The sequence below is a fragment of the Stylophora pistillata genome, chromosome 6 (genome assembly GCF_964205215.1).
Source record: "Stylophora pistillata chromosome 6, jaStyPist1.2, whole genome shotgun sequence".
NCBI classification, from domain to species: Eukaryota; Metazoa; Cnidaria; class Anthozoa; order Scleractinia; family Pocilloporidae; genus Stylophora; species Stylophora pistillata.
In genome coordinates, this window is record NC_142524.1 from 10,227,709 (window position 1) to 10,244,533 (window position 16,825).

Genomic DNA, 16,825 nt, shown 5'->3' on the forward strand with positions numbered 1-16,825 from the left:
CCTTGGACCTCATGCCAGTCTTTGTAAACTCATTTATGCATTTCATTCAGAGCAGTGGTGAACACAAATCTCCCTTTTATACCAGGACTTAATACAAAAGTTACAGATTAATTAAAACCCTTTATACAAAATTTCTAGAAACTTTACAGTGTTCTGACTTGTGTTCCGCTGCAGTTTGTCGTTTTGCTGTTGAATGATTATAAGGGGCTTTCCTTTTTGATCAGAAATTATTTGGAGATACGTTAGTTGTAGAAATTGATTACATTAATTGAGTCAAGCAGCTTCCAGAAGCTGATTGGAGTTAAGCAGCTTCTAGTATCACCCATCAAGTAGGGAAGGAGGGAGAGGGGAGAGGGTATTGTGGCATGTTCCCTAGAAAACTTGTGAAAAACGAAGTCGCTGAGAAGTGCATTCTTTTAATGTGAGAGAGGATTTCCACTGCTGAGAAGTCTTTGAAGCTAACTTATGCAGGTAACAAGGAGAAATTGTATTTAGGAGCCAGGACAATTTATTTTATAAGAACTTAACAAAAGCAGCAGTTTCCTGTCTCAAAATGAACAGACAAAATCATTCCTTTCTTGTAAATTTGATAGGATAAGACCGGAAGAATACCATAATATTTCATTATTATTCAACTGTGCTTTGTAGAGTACAGAGGATTTATTTCTACATCTCTACTTGTGATAAAATTATTGTGAATGATTGTGTGATTTAGAGTCTTGTAAATGTGGGATAAGCTGCAGGCAGCATTTTTTGTGAACTTGGATTTGTCAACAGTGGAGGATAATGAATAAGCTTGGCATTCATGGCCCTTTTATGAAATATAAAAAGTAAATTTCTAGACTGTAGATTTCTTGGTCTAGGTAAAGCAATACCAGAGGCTAGGTTTCTCTTACACTTTCAATGATAACTTTTGCAATACTTTACTTCTTTGTGAGCAAAATCACACTTATTGACAAAGCAATGCAATGTAGATGAGATAGGGACATTTTTTTAATGACAAATTACTCAGGAACCTTTCTCCCTGTTTTTCTGCTTTTGTGCAAAAGATGTGCAAGTTGTTTGGCTGGGACTCTGCTTGGTTCTTGATCACGCTAAATAACACCGAGGCTTGTGATCAATATAGTGATGAGTACAAAATTTAGCATAACAAGATCTGCATTCCTCTATTCACTGTGACTTTTTATTAGGATGAAACATCATTAAGAAAAACAATACAAGAAATAAGAAACTAAAATCCTTACTGTCACTGACACAAGTCCATGGCTTCTTGATTCTGTTAACACATTAATCTTGAAAGATTCCAATATGGCATCCAAATTGTTGCTTGGACGCTTTCATGCTCGTAGAGGAATACTGCAGACCATCAAGCAATGCAGACTTACACACTTTCAACATTGTCGATAGCTAAATAGATAATAAACTAAAACCTAGACTTGGCCAACCTGACTAGCCAGTGACTAGTGTAAAAATTGTCTGTCAACTTTAAAGCTTATATCTAAAGAAGACACAGTTATCTACATTATTTCCTGAAATGTTACTCTCTAGTTGAGTTATGAGTGCAGGACAGCAAAACATTGTAAGCACAACTAGGTACGTGTATTTTGTTTTGAAATGGGTTATCAGCATATAGTTGAACCTGTACTAAGCGGCACCATATCAAGTAATCACCTTGTAGTAAAGCAGTCAGTTGTCAAAATCCCAAGTTTGTGTCTCTTTAATTACAGTAACTGTAATTTTCACCTCTGTGTTTCTCTCTCTTTAATTACAGTAACTGTAATTTTCACCTCTGTGTTTCTCTCTCTTTAATTACAGTAACTGTAATTTTCACCTCTGTAATTAAAGTGGTCATGGTCATCCTTGACTAAGTGCCAATGGCCTGTTTTTATTGTTGTCTACCTGGATAGAAGGGTCAATTAAAGTGGAACCTCTAAAATAAGACTAAGAATAATTTCTCAGGTAAAATTTATTCCACGTTTATCTCCTCATACAAATTTTAGTACTTTGAGTTCAAATCAGTGTCCTCAACACATTGAAAATTCTCTCTCTTCCAAGAACTGTCAGGATAAATATTATGCATGGACATAAAACAAGTCAATTGTTATGGTTATGACCCAGAGGTCCAGCTGAGGAATAGCAGTCTACAGTAATTCTGCTTTCTGGTTTTGTTTTGTTTTGTTTTTTGTTTTAGCTACCCCACCATATTTTGATGCTGTTTATTCACAAAGAGTCAGTGCATTTTTGAGCAAGCTTTTGAATAACCTTTAAATTAAGAGATCAATTATGGCAAAAACTGTGTTATATATTGCATTGGACTCATATTCTGTGAAACCTGTACAAAGCCGTCACCCCGCCTTTCCCCATGGGTAACTGCTTGATACAGGTTTGACTGTATGTGTTAATAGCTTTTTCTTCATCAGTCATTGTTACTTGACACTGACATTGTTCTCTTTTCTATTTAAGAAAGAACAACATATCATGAAAATGAAATCCAACAAGCTGTCCAGCAACTGGAGCAACAGTTTTTGAAGTTTGAATCCTCATCAGAAAACTTGTCAGTGGCAGCATAGTTAGTAGAGGGGATTTAGCCACAATTGTGGCTAATGCTATTGCTTAAAAGGCTGCTGTTACAATTACCACACTTTAATCAGTCATAAAATGGTAGAAATACATGATTCTTTAGAATTCAAGTACAAACACGCCAATGTTAGTCAGGAGAAAGATAACGGAGGTAAAAAATCTGCTACCTCCAGTCATTTCTCCAAAGGAAATTCTGGAAAGCAGTGATCTTATTGCACAAGGAAACTTTCCAACTCAGTTGTAAATGTAATTTGGTGTCATTTTTTTTAATTGTACTTTCAAACAAGTTATTTTGGGGATAAATTCCCATTATTATTTGTTACTGTATTAAAATTGCAAAGTTACTTACATGTACCAAAATAGACTAAGTGCTGATTTTCCTTGTTTTCAAATTTATGATTGCAAGTATAACTACACATTTTTCGATGAAACTCTATCAAAACATTCACTGAATTTTTGCCTTCTGTCTTCATACAATTGTTAGGTTGTCGATTCTTGGAAAAAAATTGTGTATAATACACACGCTTGCAAAATAAAATTTTGCCCTCTACAAAACCAAAATAATTTCTGGCACCACTTCCTTTTTTTAAACAAACTGAGAATTTTCGTGGATGGGTTTGAATGAGGTTTTGTGCAGAAATTCAGTGAATATTGGTAGAAGCCCTGCTCAGGACAGAGGTGTCTCTTTTCATGAGATGACTGTTTTTACCCTTTTGCTCTCTTGATCTCATCAGTAACCCTTTAACTCACAGAAGTGATGAACCTGTAACTTCTCCCTATAAAATCCATACATTATCCAGCAAACAGGTAATGACAATACTCAAACTTATCAGGTAGAAGTTGATATCTTGATCTAACACCAAATTCTCGTTACCAATTTACAAGGAAATGTGTAGTAGCTTTTTCTTCATCAGTCATTGTTGCTTGACACTGACATTGTTCTCTTTTCTATTTAGGAAAGAACAACATATCATGAAAATGAAATCCAACAAACTATCCAGCAATTGGAGCAACAGTTTTTGAAGTTTGAATCCTCATCAGAAAAATTCTCAGTGGGAGCATAGTTAGTAGAGGAGATTTAGCCACAATTGTGGCTAATGTTATTGCTTAAAAGGCTGCTGTTACAATTACCACTTTAATAAGTCATAACATGGTAGAAATGCATGATTCTTTAGAATTCAAGTACAAACAGGCCAATGTAAGTTAGGAGAAAGATAACAGAGGTAAAAAATCTGCTGCCTCCAGTCATTTCTCCAAAGGAAATTCTGGACAGTAGTGATCTTATTGCACAAGGAAACTTTTCAACTCAGTTGTAAATGTAATTTGGTGTCATTTTTTTAAATTGTACTTTCACACAAGTTATTTTGAGGATAAATTCCCATTATTATTTATTACTGTATTGAAATTGCAAAGTTACTTACATGTACCAAAATAGACTCAGTGCTGATTTTCCTTGTTTTCAAATTTATGATTGCAAGTACTATAGAATTTTCGATGAAACTCTTTCAAAACATTCACTGAATTTTTGCCTTCCGTCTTCATACAATTGTTAGGTTGTCGATTCTTTATCTTGATCTAACACCAAATTCTCGTAACCAATTTACAAGGAGATGTGTAGTAGCTTGGGAGTTAAAGGGGTAATTCTCCTGACTGTCTTCCATAAAATTCTTATGATGTTAGCTCAGAGAATTTGGCATTGGATCAAATAACATTCCCTTAAATGACATTTTTCTTCATTCTCATGGCTCGTTGGGTTGATATTGTATTGAAATTGCATGAAGAAATTCAGTCTTCAGATGCAATGGATATATGAAGTTCATATAATTTGAACTGCGGTATTAGATACGTATGATACATGATCCTCGCAGTAGATAGCGCTATTTATAAATAGCGCTATCTACTGCGAGGATCATGCATCATACAAATAGCGCTATCTACTGCGAGGATCATGCATCATACGTATCTAATACCGCAGTTCAAAATATATGAACTTCATATATCCATTGCATCTGATTTATCACTTTCACGGGTTTATTACGAATCAACTTAACGGCCTGCTCCCGGTTGGCTTGTTAGCTCAATTGGTAGAGCGCTGCACTAGTATCGCAGAGGTCAGTGTTTCGAATCCCGTACAGGCCTGATTTTTTTCAGGTCTGATTTTCGCTATTGCATAAATAGCGCTATCTACTGCGAGGATCATGCATCATACGTATCTAATACCGCAGTTCAAAATATATGAACTTCATATATCCATTGCATCTGATTTATCACTTTCACGGGTTTATTATGAATCAACTTAACGGCCTGCTCCCAGTTGGCTTGTTAGCTCAATTGGTAGAGCGCTGCACTAGTATCGCAAAGGTCAGTGGTTCGAATCCCGTACAGGCCTGATTTTTTTCAGGTCTGATTTTCGCTATTGCATAAATAGCGCTATCTACTGCGAGGATCATGCATCATACGTAAATTCAGTCTTGTTCACTAATGAGAGTTAGAGAGTCAACTTATGATTGGTCTCAGTGAAAACGGCTTTGATTCAATAATTCTGAACGTGCAGCTTGCTGTGGAAAAGAAAGACCTTTCATGTTAACACTGCTCTTTTTCTCTCAATAAAATTGATATTAGTCAATGAAAAATATTTTTGATACTTGGCATCAAGGGGAAATCTCTATGAAAAGAAGAAGAACTTGTCATTCTTTTCTTTGAAAACTCCAAGTATTTTTAAGAAAAAAATGGTTTGTAACACTCTTTGATTTTACAAATATCAAATTACAGGAAGAAACTATATTTTTTAGAGTTGATTAATATGTAATTAGGGAAATCAAAATTCTGGCAAGTAAAGTTGTGATGAGGTAAATGGAGGATAATTTGTTAACTGTGAGAGATGTTGTTTAAAGGAATGTCTTCATATCTCTTCACAAAAAAGAGGATGTCTTCGAGGTCTAAACCAAAAAAAAAAATGTGGTAACTTGTGTTATCCCGGTACACTTGTCTGTAAAAGAACACTTACCGGTACATCCTTGATGCATCCATGATTGATTTTTCCCGACAAGCCAATGGCAACTGCATCAATTGACTTCATCACCTTGGTCTGGATAGACAAGGTGGTCAATCATCAGTGGTATGTTTAGCTAGTCAAGGAACTTAATCCAATTGGCACTAAATGTAAACTGAAACTTCTTAAGAAGGGAAGGACAAGATGTGTGCTGTTTTTGGAAGCATCATGGCTGTGATGACTGATCTATTGAAAGCTACTACATGTAGAGTGTGGCTACTAGGACATTTTGTGGTGAATGTGCTTTTTACAGTTACTGAAGTTGGCTATCACACAAAGCCCTACAGCTACATTTGATTTTGATCATTCATCACACTGGATATGTCATTATCCATAACTCAGATTTATTTAAAAAAACTTGGACCTAGGCAATTTTCTAGTGATGGGTTTCTCTTAGTTTTTCCAGTTTTGGTTGATACTGTGATAGTGCAATTCCAAGTTTGTTGTCTGGTAATGCAAACCAGGATTACTGAGTTGACAAAGTTATGTTTATCGTGTGATGAGCTGAATCCATATCTGGATTTGCAAAAATCCAAATTAAATATAATTATAATTATTTGGATAATCCCTTTACCAATCAAAGTTTTCTCTCGTTTTCCAGTTTAGTTAATAAAAAAAGTCCACCTTCTAAATTGAAATTGAAAATGTTACATTTTTACCAAGTTTGGATTTTAGAGTAAACCCGAAATAGAAAAAGTAAAACCCAATTTTAAACCAACTTGGATATTAGAAAACTGAGAATGACAAACAACAAAGTAACATTAAACCAAATGTTCAGGGTGATTTTTAGAGCGGAATAAAGCTTTGAGTCAGCAGAAAGTCGAAAAAATCTTTAAGAGCTCAAAGTAAGATAAAGACAACTGCCCATAACACAAAAAAAGGTGAGTAACAAATCGTGACGTTTCAGCTAAGCATCTGATTGGTTGAAAGGTTTTTGTGAATTTTCTTAGTCAATGACTAGCACACTGTGACAATGAAGTAACACTGATCTTATCCTCGATTATCTGTCGACGAACACTTGATGGTTACTCACCAGTGACATGGTTGGTCCAGAAACATAGTAGATTATAAATAACCAAAGTTTATCCTGAGAAGTTTCAGCTGAAAATAGAGTGGAAAAAATGAATAATACGAGGACTCGAGTTATGGAAAAAGTAGAATTTCACTGTATCCTACAAACTTTCATTATCACCTCCCTACCATACAATTCCACATGTAAAAATTCCATAACTAACCCTCAGGATCCTGAATGATTTCCAGGACTAATTTGTCCTGAAATAGTAGATACCAATTTTTCAAAGGGTAGTAGATGCAATCAGAAAGACAATCTTGTTTGGCAATGAGCTCATCTTAGACACTCAAGCAGGTTCTAAACATATTGTAACCCTTTCTACCATACTGGGGTTATCCAGCCTGTTTCACTTATTTTCTGTATATTTTTCATGCAAAACTTTTGAGACATTTTTCTGACTTACCAATGTAGCTTTACTCATTATTTTCTTTTCCATCTCAAAGTATATCTCAACCATTCCGGATTGAAAAAAAAAAAAAAAAAAGAAAAACCACAATTATAACTTGTTGAGGAAAAATTCAATATTTTCAAACAATTTAATAAGTGAGAAAGTGAAATCAAGTGATGCAAATGATCACGTTGTTATTTGCCCCTTTGGAACTGGCTCTCTCCTTGATGTGTTCCAAAAGCGCTGTGGCAATAGTTGTGTGCATGTCTATAATTCTCTACTTCTCAAGCAATTCTGGAAGTGAACTGTAAAATGTCACAAGAACATAATTATGCAGTAGTGCCATCTTAATTCTTTGAAGAAATGATACAGTGGGGTAAACCTTCTCATGTGAGTTCCTTTTAACATCGAAGAGGGAAGATGTACACTCGCAAAAAGAAATACTTATAGATACAACTTGCTTCTTGTTGACATTAGAGAGAAATGACTTTACCTAATAGCAGAGGTAAGTTTAGCTGTACTATCAGCCATAAATTCACCGATTGCCTCCTCATTTCCCTCATCAATTCCCTTAGAAAGCAAGAGAAATGAAACAATATATTACAATTCACAAACAACTGATTGTCATAGTCCTTTTAGCGATCAGTTATTCAACACTGAGAAGGACGCCAATGAATTTCTTCCTTGCTTACATGTGTGAGACACAGTGGCCTAACAGTTAGTAGTAGCTTCAAGTTAGCAAGGGAAGTCTAATCTTTCAAGTGATTGCTTCTTTTGTGTAACAATTAAGACTCAGGATTTTGGGTGACATGACTGAAAGTTTTGAGTGACATAACTCTGGTTTTGAGTGACATGACTTAGAGCGAGATGACTTTCAGGTGTCTTGACCAGTTATAGGTTAGTGCACTAAATTCCCACTTGAAGTTTTAAGAGCTGGTTTGGTCCTTGCATTTACACCCACAGTGCCCTGGGGTATAAATAGGCATCAGTGAATTTTCAGGGAAGCCTGACAAAATGTTGCGGTGGAAAGGGGGGGGAAGAGGGGATTGGGTAACCTGTGGTGGGTTATCTTCCCAAACAGGGGGGAAGTAGCAATACTCCTTGGTCACTTCATGCTATGAAAACCATGATGAGCTCCTGACAGATGAGCCATTTGGCTCTTTTGCTGACTCCACCTAACATTACCTCTCAAGCACAGTCTCACAGAAGCACAAATTATCTCTTGATATACAAACTTTATGGCCTACCATAGAGTTTGTACTAAATGGGCATCAGCGAATTTTCAAGGAAGCCTGACAAAATGTTGCGGCGGACGGGAGGGGGGCAGAAGGGGAGGTTGGATAACTTGTGGTGGGTTACCTTCCCACAATGAGCTCCTGACAGATGAGCCATTTGGCTCTGTTGCTGACTTCACCTGACATTATATTTCAAGTCCAGTCTCATAGAAGCACAAATCATCTTTTGATACACAAACTCTATGTCCTACCATGACATTTTTTAGTCTCTTGACTTCCTCTTCAGAAGCTCTGTATTCATCAAGTTCTTTCTAAATTGACGCTGCCATTGTTGGGAGAGGACTACAAAAACACACCCAAATAGAAGAACATATATCAGCATAAATTGCAGGTTATGGCATTGAATCTTTGAAATTTACTTGAACAAGGGCTCACAATTTGAAAAGAAAAAAATTACTACATGATTTAAAACATGGCCTGCTTGCAGAAAAAAAAAACTTAGTGATTAGCTGCTTTAATTTCAGTTATGGATGATAGTGCTTGAAATTCTTTGGTGCTCATTTCACAACTAAAATATTCACCTGATTCAACAAAAGCACCTGAAAGTAGTAAAGGGGAAATAAGAAAGATGTTTTAAAACCCTCTAACCCCCATTATCTGATTGGTAATTCTCCCTTTAGCTGCTGGACATTTCCTTGGAAATTTGTTAGAAGATTTTGGTGTTAGATTAAGATAACAACTTCAACCTGATAACTTTAAGTATTCTCATTACCTTTTTCCTGAATAGTGTATGAGTATAATTATGGATAATAAAGGGAGAAGTTAGATACTAATTAACAATTGGTTCATGCTTTAGCGTGCACTATCGAGTTATGGAGCACGCGGGAAGTTTGGAGAGCATGAAAAAAGCGTAAGAGTTGCCCAAGGTGATAGCCGAGGGCAACTCTAGCTTCTTGAGTGCTCTCCAAACTTCCCACATACTCCATAACTCGATAGTGCACAGCTGAAAGCATGAACCAATTGTTTTAGAACATAGCCGGTAGAATTGTGCATCAAATTCGATGGGAAAAATGGACAACAATATCAGTTGAAGTGAATTGTGACGGAGCTGATGCCGAGTCTCCTTTTCCTTTGTTTTTCTCTTTTTCTTCCTCGTTTAAGAACTCTAGCCCAAGGGAAAAGGTCGAAACATTGTCTTCGTTTTCGGACTAGTAGGCCGAGTTTCTGTTTGTATCCATTATTGTCGCGAAATATATTATTTTTCCCGTGCTAACAATCAGCCGCTCGCGCGAAAAAAAAATTTCTGGCAAAGCGATTTGCTGATGCTGTCAGCGTGCACTATCGGGATTTTGAGCGCACTTACAAATATTGAATTTCATTGCGCGGTTCTGCTAGCAATGTTCTAATCATGTCTGGAAGTTAGAAGGTTCAAAAATGATACATAGATGGCACATGTCTGACTCACCTTCCTTTATGCAAACCCCAGAACTTATCTGTGGCACTGAGATCATATGATTTAACTTTCATTTGTTTGGGATGTCTGTGGTGAGGATCTACAGGTTCTGCAGTGTTTGACGTTGCTGACTCTTTGACAACAACTCTGTTCAGATATAAATCCTGGAGAAATTATAAAATAAACAAGCTACCGATGACATCATAGCTCACCAATTATTTATTATTACAAATGATGGCATTAAAACTTTGCACCCAAACATCAGTATTTATTTATTTATTCAATCACTTTCACCAGAGTGTGGTGAGGGTCACACAACAGAGCAAGGGTCCAAATTAAGTGCACCCAATATCCCACCCATCCCACCCCAGGGGAGGACATCCATCATGCAGTAATCTCCTGTCTGGGAAATGAATGTCTCCTAACCCAACCCTGCAGGAGACAGGACCTCCATTTATTCATCCCTATCTGAGAAGACTAGATTATCTAACCATTTCTTGATGTTATAGAAAGGTAGCAAATTCTTCTCAATTATTTTAAGACCCTGAGTGTTGGTCCTGCTGGGGTTCGAACCCTCTACCTCCCGCACAACAGTCCAGCCCTCTATCCATTCAGCTACTGTTCTCTACACATTTCCTAAGGTGCTGACGAGGAGAATTTGTTTAATAATAAAGAGCTTCTTTAGTTGGTGATCACTTCCTGCTGGGGCTTGAACCCTCTACCTCCCACACAACAGTCCAGCCCTCTATCGATTGAGCTACTGTTCTCTACACATTTCCTAAGGTGCTGACAAGGAGAATTGAATTTGTTTAATAATAAAGAGTTTCTTTAGTTGGTAATCACTTCCATTATTACTGTTACTGTTAAAGTAATGTGTGATTCAGGGGTGATATTGTAAGGAGAAATTAGCTTCTAGTCAATCTTGAGTGTAAAGGAGAGTTCAGAGCTGAATAATACTGTAACCACCTCATGGTTAGCTCAATTGGTAGAGCGCTGGACTGTTGAGTGGAAGGTCGAGGGTTCAAGCCCCGACTGCACCAACACTCATGGTTTTAAAATAGCTGAGGAGAATTTGCAACCTTTCTATAATATCAAGAAATGGATAGATATTCTTGTCTTCTCAGATAAGGACAAATAAACCGTAGGACCCATCTCCTGCAGGGTTAGGGGCAGGAGAAGTTAATTTCCCACACACGACATTGCTGTGTGATGGATGTCCTCCCCTAGGGTGGGATGAGTGGGTGTTCTGAGGGCTTCTAGCTATTTAATGCTATCCTCTACAAATAAAGCTTTCTCCCTCACTTACGAGGACATCATGCACAAGAGCTTGGTATGTCCAGGTGTGATGTAAAGAGGTACAAAGATCCATGTTACAATCCAAAATTACTGGCACTGGTCACTGAAAACTGATGTTGCAAAGATATGTTGGTCTTGACCACCACAGATTGTCCTCATAAAAAAAAAAAAAAACTGTTTTGTGATTGCAGCTTACAAAATCAAGTCACTGCAACTCATTTAGTCAATCCTATAGCGATCCTTGTAAAAAATCAAACCAGACTGAGTTCACGTGATGTGTTGCAAGGCCTATGGCCACAGGTGTCACAACTTTTAAAAACATACCATTGATACTGTATACATCTCCACAAACCTGAACTGGCCAGATGGAATATCTGTTGTAAACAGACTGTTTCTAGAATCTCTCAGGTTTTCTCTCAACTTTTTATCCAGTCCCTATAAAAGAGTCATAACATTGTAAAATAAGTCCCACAAGTGACTAAAGCCTTTATTTTACTTTTAAAATAACAAAGGACGCAGTTTTGTCAAACAAAAGCTAACCTTTGGTTAAATAATCAGGCCCTTCAGATTTAAAAGCAGTACAATTGGCACCTGCCATGAACTTTCCAAACTGAATGAAAAACTGGATGAGAACAGTATTAATTTGCAAGGCCAAATGAGAATGATTAAACAAGACCACTACTCAAAATCCCAGTACACCTCCTTAAAACAGGGGAACAACAAAAGGCCCTAATTCAAGGGGGGGGGGGGGGCAGAGTGGGGATGCTTGTTTGAAATTATGGCCAGTTGGAGGAGTACCTTTTTCGGAGGGGAGTGAAAATTCAAGGATTTCCAAAACTATTTGTTTTGTTTGAGAAGGCAAATGAAAAGAAAAATGATATCAAGCTACTGATTACCTCTGCTACCATTTCAGCAGCATTGCCCTTTGCACACCTAATTATTGGGACAGTCCCTGAAGAAATAAAGAAACTAAATGTATATTGTCCTTTCCTGGATAAAGACAACTGCAGAAACTTTAATTTACGCCTTTCCCACAGAAAAGTGTAATAAGCATATTCCATAACATTTCAATTTGAAACTCAATAGAGATCATGGAAGTTTTAAAGTATGAACACTTTCTTCTCTTTATGAAAATCAACTTACCTAAAGACACCAGTACACTAAAGAGACTGTCCACTAAAACATCTCTTAGCATTTCAATGTCTGAATCTTTCGCATCTAGTCTGTTAAGTGCTGGAAAATAAAGATATCAGTATAAATGTTCTCCATACTCTTCTCCATACATTTTCTAAGGTGCTGAGCAAGAGAATTAAAGTTTGTGAAACAATCAAAAGATTCTCCAGTTGATGATCATTTCAATTGTTCTTTTGACCAAAATGTAGGAGAAATCAGGTGCTGGTCACTCTTACATATCAAAGGGAAAACAAAAATTGTAATAATTATCTGTAGCTTTCCACCACCTTTCTATAAACAGGTTGTATGTTCTTAGACACCACTTCTGACAGACTTTCAACTAGAATGTTCTTACCATAGTATGATATTGAATCTCTGTCTTGATTTCTCACTGTAAACATTTCATCTTCCAAAGAAATAAAATTTAAGTACTGATCAAACATCTATCGAAGAAGAAAAAAACCAAAATGTAAACAAGATTTCAGAATTTATCAGTAATCTGATATCTGTACCTATTCTCTCCATTAAGAAGTAATAGACAAATACTAATCTAATTGAGGTTTGTTCCCTTTCAAACCAACAAAAATCATTAACTTTTGAAAACCTTTTGCAGGTCTCCTTTCTATTTTCCATGACCTAAACATTTGGCTTCAGATTACACTATCCTAGTCATTTTCAATCACTCTTTCTGTTTCTCCCTGATGGACACTGCTCAAGAGCCCTGAAACATGTAATTCAGGGCAGGTTTGCAAAACCTCCGCCAACTTTTAAGCTTGTGTATGTCTGACTAAAAAAATGACAATACTGAGCATTTCTAGAACCTAAGAAGCAATTCAACAAATTCCAAATTGCAGCTCCATGTACCTTAGTGATTTGAGTGACACTATTTGACTGTAGAGCTGCTGTGGCAAGATCTTCTAAATGATGTCTTGATATCGCAGAAAGGAAATACAAGTAATACGACTCATAGAGTTGGTTTCTGCAATCCTAAAAAAGTGACAAAATTAACAGAATGACCTTTGATGGATACTAACACCAGTGTAATCAGGAGAAGGAATAAATAACCACATTCACATTGATTATATTGGAGAATTGTGTGGAAAAAAGCTTTAAGAAACTCATTCTCGGCACGAGGCACAGCAGCATTGTGGTTAGTACGCTCCGCTCCACATCGAGTGATCCTGGTTCAAGCCTTGGCCAGGGACATTCCATTGTGTTCTTTGGCAAGACACTTTACCCTCACAATGCCTCTATTCACTCAGGTGTTTAAATGGGTACTGGCAAATTCAATGCTGGGGGATAACCATGTGACGGACTAGCATCCCATCCAGGGTGGGAGTAGAAATACTCCTAGTCACTTCATGCTATGGAAACAAGAGTTTAGGGCCGGCCTGATGGGCCACTTGGTTTGTGAACAAAACTTACTTTTATTACCTTCTCATTTTCCTCATATTTACTCATGAAAGTCAAGGAGAATCTACAATTATCTTAAAAATCACCTACAGCTTTCTTCTTTATTCACCTTTAGTCATGAAAGAAATATGAAAAACTGTAGAAAGACATCCTTTATTCAAATACTAAAAATTTTTCAAACCTGGCATATTCTCTTCACATTTTCCTCACTAGGGAAAACAAAATAAATAAGAGGAACTTCTGGGATAGCATCTCTGTCAGAATGTAGAAGACTATAAATAGAAATAAAGAACTTGCAACATCAAAATGAGCAGGGTAGTGTTACATAAAGTAGGTCAGAACTTAACCCTTTAACTCCCAGAAGTGATTACCATAAATTCAACCCCTCCCTACAATATCTGCTCATTATCCAGCAACGAGAAATGAGATTACTCAAACTTATCTTTCACTCTGATGAAGGGCTAATGCTCGAAATGTCAGCTTTTTAACTCGTTATGGTGGCCAATTTACAGTTTAGGCATCTTCAAGATGTTTTGATACTAATGTATAAGGTCCAAAACTCCTTGGCACCTGAGCCCATTTGTGAAATTTTCTATAAGCAAGATCAACACTATAATCTAAGACGTGGAGAATTCCCCATTCCTAGATTCAGGACGGTGAAGTATGGGAAACATAGTGTTAAATATCTAGGCCCCTATTTATGGGGGGAAAATAAGTCAAGATAATTTTATTCGAAGAAAAAATAGTCTTCAAGCCTTCAAGAAAGCCATCAGGAGAATTAATATTACAAACCTTTTAGATGGGTCATGCAAATGCAATGCCTGTATTACATAATAGCTTCTTATTAACTAAATTTTATATGCATGTGATTGATACATTTTGTTGTGTATGGTTGTTTGTTTATCTCCTCCGATTTTATATTTTATTGTATATATTTCTATGAATATCATTTTAAAATATTGTAGATAGGAGTCTCCCCAATTAGCTTGGTAGCTAAATCTCTTGACAGATTAATAAAGTATTCACTTCACTTCAAAAAGTTAAGAGAAAGACTTAATATTTTATTAAGCAAACAATTCTTTTTGAAAAGTAGGGGCAATAGGTTTTAAGTTTTACATTCAGTCTCCACTCAATTCTCAACCACATCTTGAATAAAAAATAATAAAAAATAAAAAAAACAGAAGGAATTTGGTAACCTCCCCTTACAACAAAAGGTCAGGGTCATCAGCTCTTGCCCCTCAAAAGTAGCCTTGAAGAGCAATGGCTTCAACTATTGTGTATAATAATTAATGAAGTATATTTGAAGCAAAAATTTTATCTTGCTAGTTGTCCCTGAACAGCATCTTAGTCTACAAGGTAAATAACTAAAATGATTGGATTTTAACTCACAGATGCAATGTTATGCCCATTTCACGGAACTCTTTTACATTTAAAAGAGGAGATATGATGTCCTGACCATATCTGTCATATACAAGGACCTGCATAAAAAAAAAATAAAATAATAATAATAATAATGACAATAATAATAATTCATGTCTGCCTGAATCTCTGAATCAGATACAAAATAACTAAGTAATTACCTTTGCCAAAGAAATATGTTTGCTTTTCTTACCTTACATGGGACGGTTTTCAATAGACCCCCTCTCTCCCAGGCTCCCTCTTTTCTCTCTATTCTTCCCTCCCTCTCCTCTCTAATACAACAAGACTTTGTTCCTTTCTTGTCATTTTTTTAAGGGCTAGGAACTGCTTCAGAACAAAATTATCGGAAAGAGAGTTTCTATACCTGTCCATTTTGAATATTGCCCCTCCCGTCTATGGGGCCTCCCTCTCCAAGAAGCCCCTTCATCTCTCTCCTTTTTCCTCCTCTCTCTCCTTACTCCCCCCTCCCCCCCCCCCTTCATTCCCATCTGAGAAGAAAAGAAACTTTCTAGTTTTAAGTTACTGTCATTCTTTGGGCTAGATAATACTTCTGTACAAAATTAGCTGAAAATTATTCTGAGTATCCCCTCCCACTCTAGAAAGCCCCTTCTGATACGCCTCCCTCTCTAAACCCCCGACGGGAAGCCAAGGGAAACGATAACTTCCTCGCAGGCTTATTGGAGCCCCCACGGTAGTAGGGTCATTTAATGTGTTTAATTGATACCTTCCAGACGGGTTCGACAGCAGTTGAATTCGTTATCGGCTGATTTAAGTTAAGCATCCGCTTCAAAGATTCTGAAATTAAACGCACAAATATGTGGGGATTGTTTTTTCATAAAGAAAAACTTGACAGTAAAGAGGAAGGAATGTCTTCCTGTTACCAGCACAGAAAGAGGGTCGTTTATAGAAGATTTCTTCTCAACGGAAAAACTGATATTTTTCAATTTAAACGTCAAAAGTGAGATTATAGATATCGCAGCTAGTTAGTAATTTTTTCAGCTTAATGATCTGTCAACGACAAAAAGAACCAAATGAGACTCAGTATTACCTATCTGTCTCACTCGTATGCCGGCCGCCATTTTGGATTTTCTTTAATTGAACGCATGCGCAGCGTGAATGCCTCCGTGTCTACTCTCCCCAGTATCGTTGAGGAAGGTTGTAGCCACACGCATAAAGTGTGTTTGTTAAAGCTATATGGTTCAGCTTTGTGTGCCTTTTGCAAACCCAATATCTTAGAAAATGAGCCAAAAAGGGAAGCCATCCAACGTTGGAACTGGTTCACAAAATCAAGATGACGGATAGATGGTGGCAAAGTTACCGTTACTTACTCAAATCTGGTAAGATCTTTATCTTAAAATAAAGATGTGCAATGATGTATCTATACTTAACCGAGAGTGAAATTCGCATTTGTACTGTTTATTATCTTTACCAGAATCAATAAAGATTTCGAAAAAAGCTTGCAAAGATTGAGAAAAGAGAGGCAGATGAAACTGCCGCTTTAGGAAATATTCTGCAAATGGTCTGGAGCGGATCCACGGGTGCATCGGTCGAACCCCACTAAATTTTCGGAAAGACTTTCATATAACCCCATTCATTAATTATGCATTCATTTCATAATGACTAAATGTAAAGTTTCTTTGCGACACTCTATGCATAATTAATGTGTGGGGTTATATGGAACTCTTGCCAAATTTTCGCTCAAAATCCTACAAATCATGTTTCCGAAGACCTAATTTTGTAAATC

The 16,825-nt window shown here is 36.8% G+C and overlaps 1 long non-coding RNA gene and 1 pseudogene across 7 annotated transcripts in view; one reads left to right on the forward strand and one right to left on the reverse strand.

Annotated features, from left to right (window-relative positions):
- Positions 1-4,048, forward strand: part of LOC148728179 (uncharacterized) — a 175,608-nt gene extending 171,560 nt beyond the window's left edge. For 3 of the 6 annotated variants that reach the window (XR_015989024.1, XR_015989025.1, XR_015989026.1), the window contains one exon: positions 2,464-2,870. This is a non-coding gene — a long non-coding RNA (uncharacterized LOC148728179). Of the gene's footprint in view, positions 1-2,463; positions 2,871-3,536 lie in introns of those variants that run through there. The other 3 variants (XR_015989022.1, XR_015989027.1, XR_015989023.1) reach the window with 2 other exon arrangements.
- Positions 1,162-16,412, reverse strand: LOC111347072 (sec1 family domain-containing protein 1-like; annotated as a pseudogene). Its single transcript, XR_015988999.1, has 16 exons — positions 16,130-16,412; positions 15,806-15,876; positions 15,052-15,140; positions 13,844-13,934; positions 13,114-13,236; positions 12,605-12,692; positions 12,220-12,309; positions 11,973-12,028; positions 11,429-11,511; positions 11,087-11,186; positions 9,793-9,944; positions 8,579-8,669; positions 7,108-7,662; positions 6,666-6,733; positions 5,588-5,668; positions 1,162-5,138 (listed from the first exon to the last, which is right to left on the reverse strand). The product of XR_015988999.1 is annotated as a sec1 family domain-containing protein 1-like (transcript).
- Between the last annotated feature and the right edge of the window lie 413 nt (positions 16,413-16,825).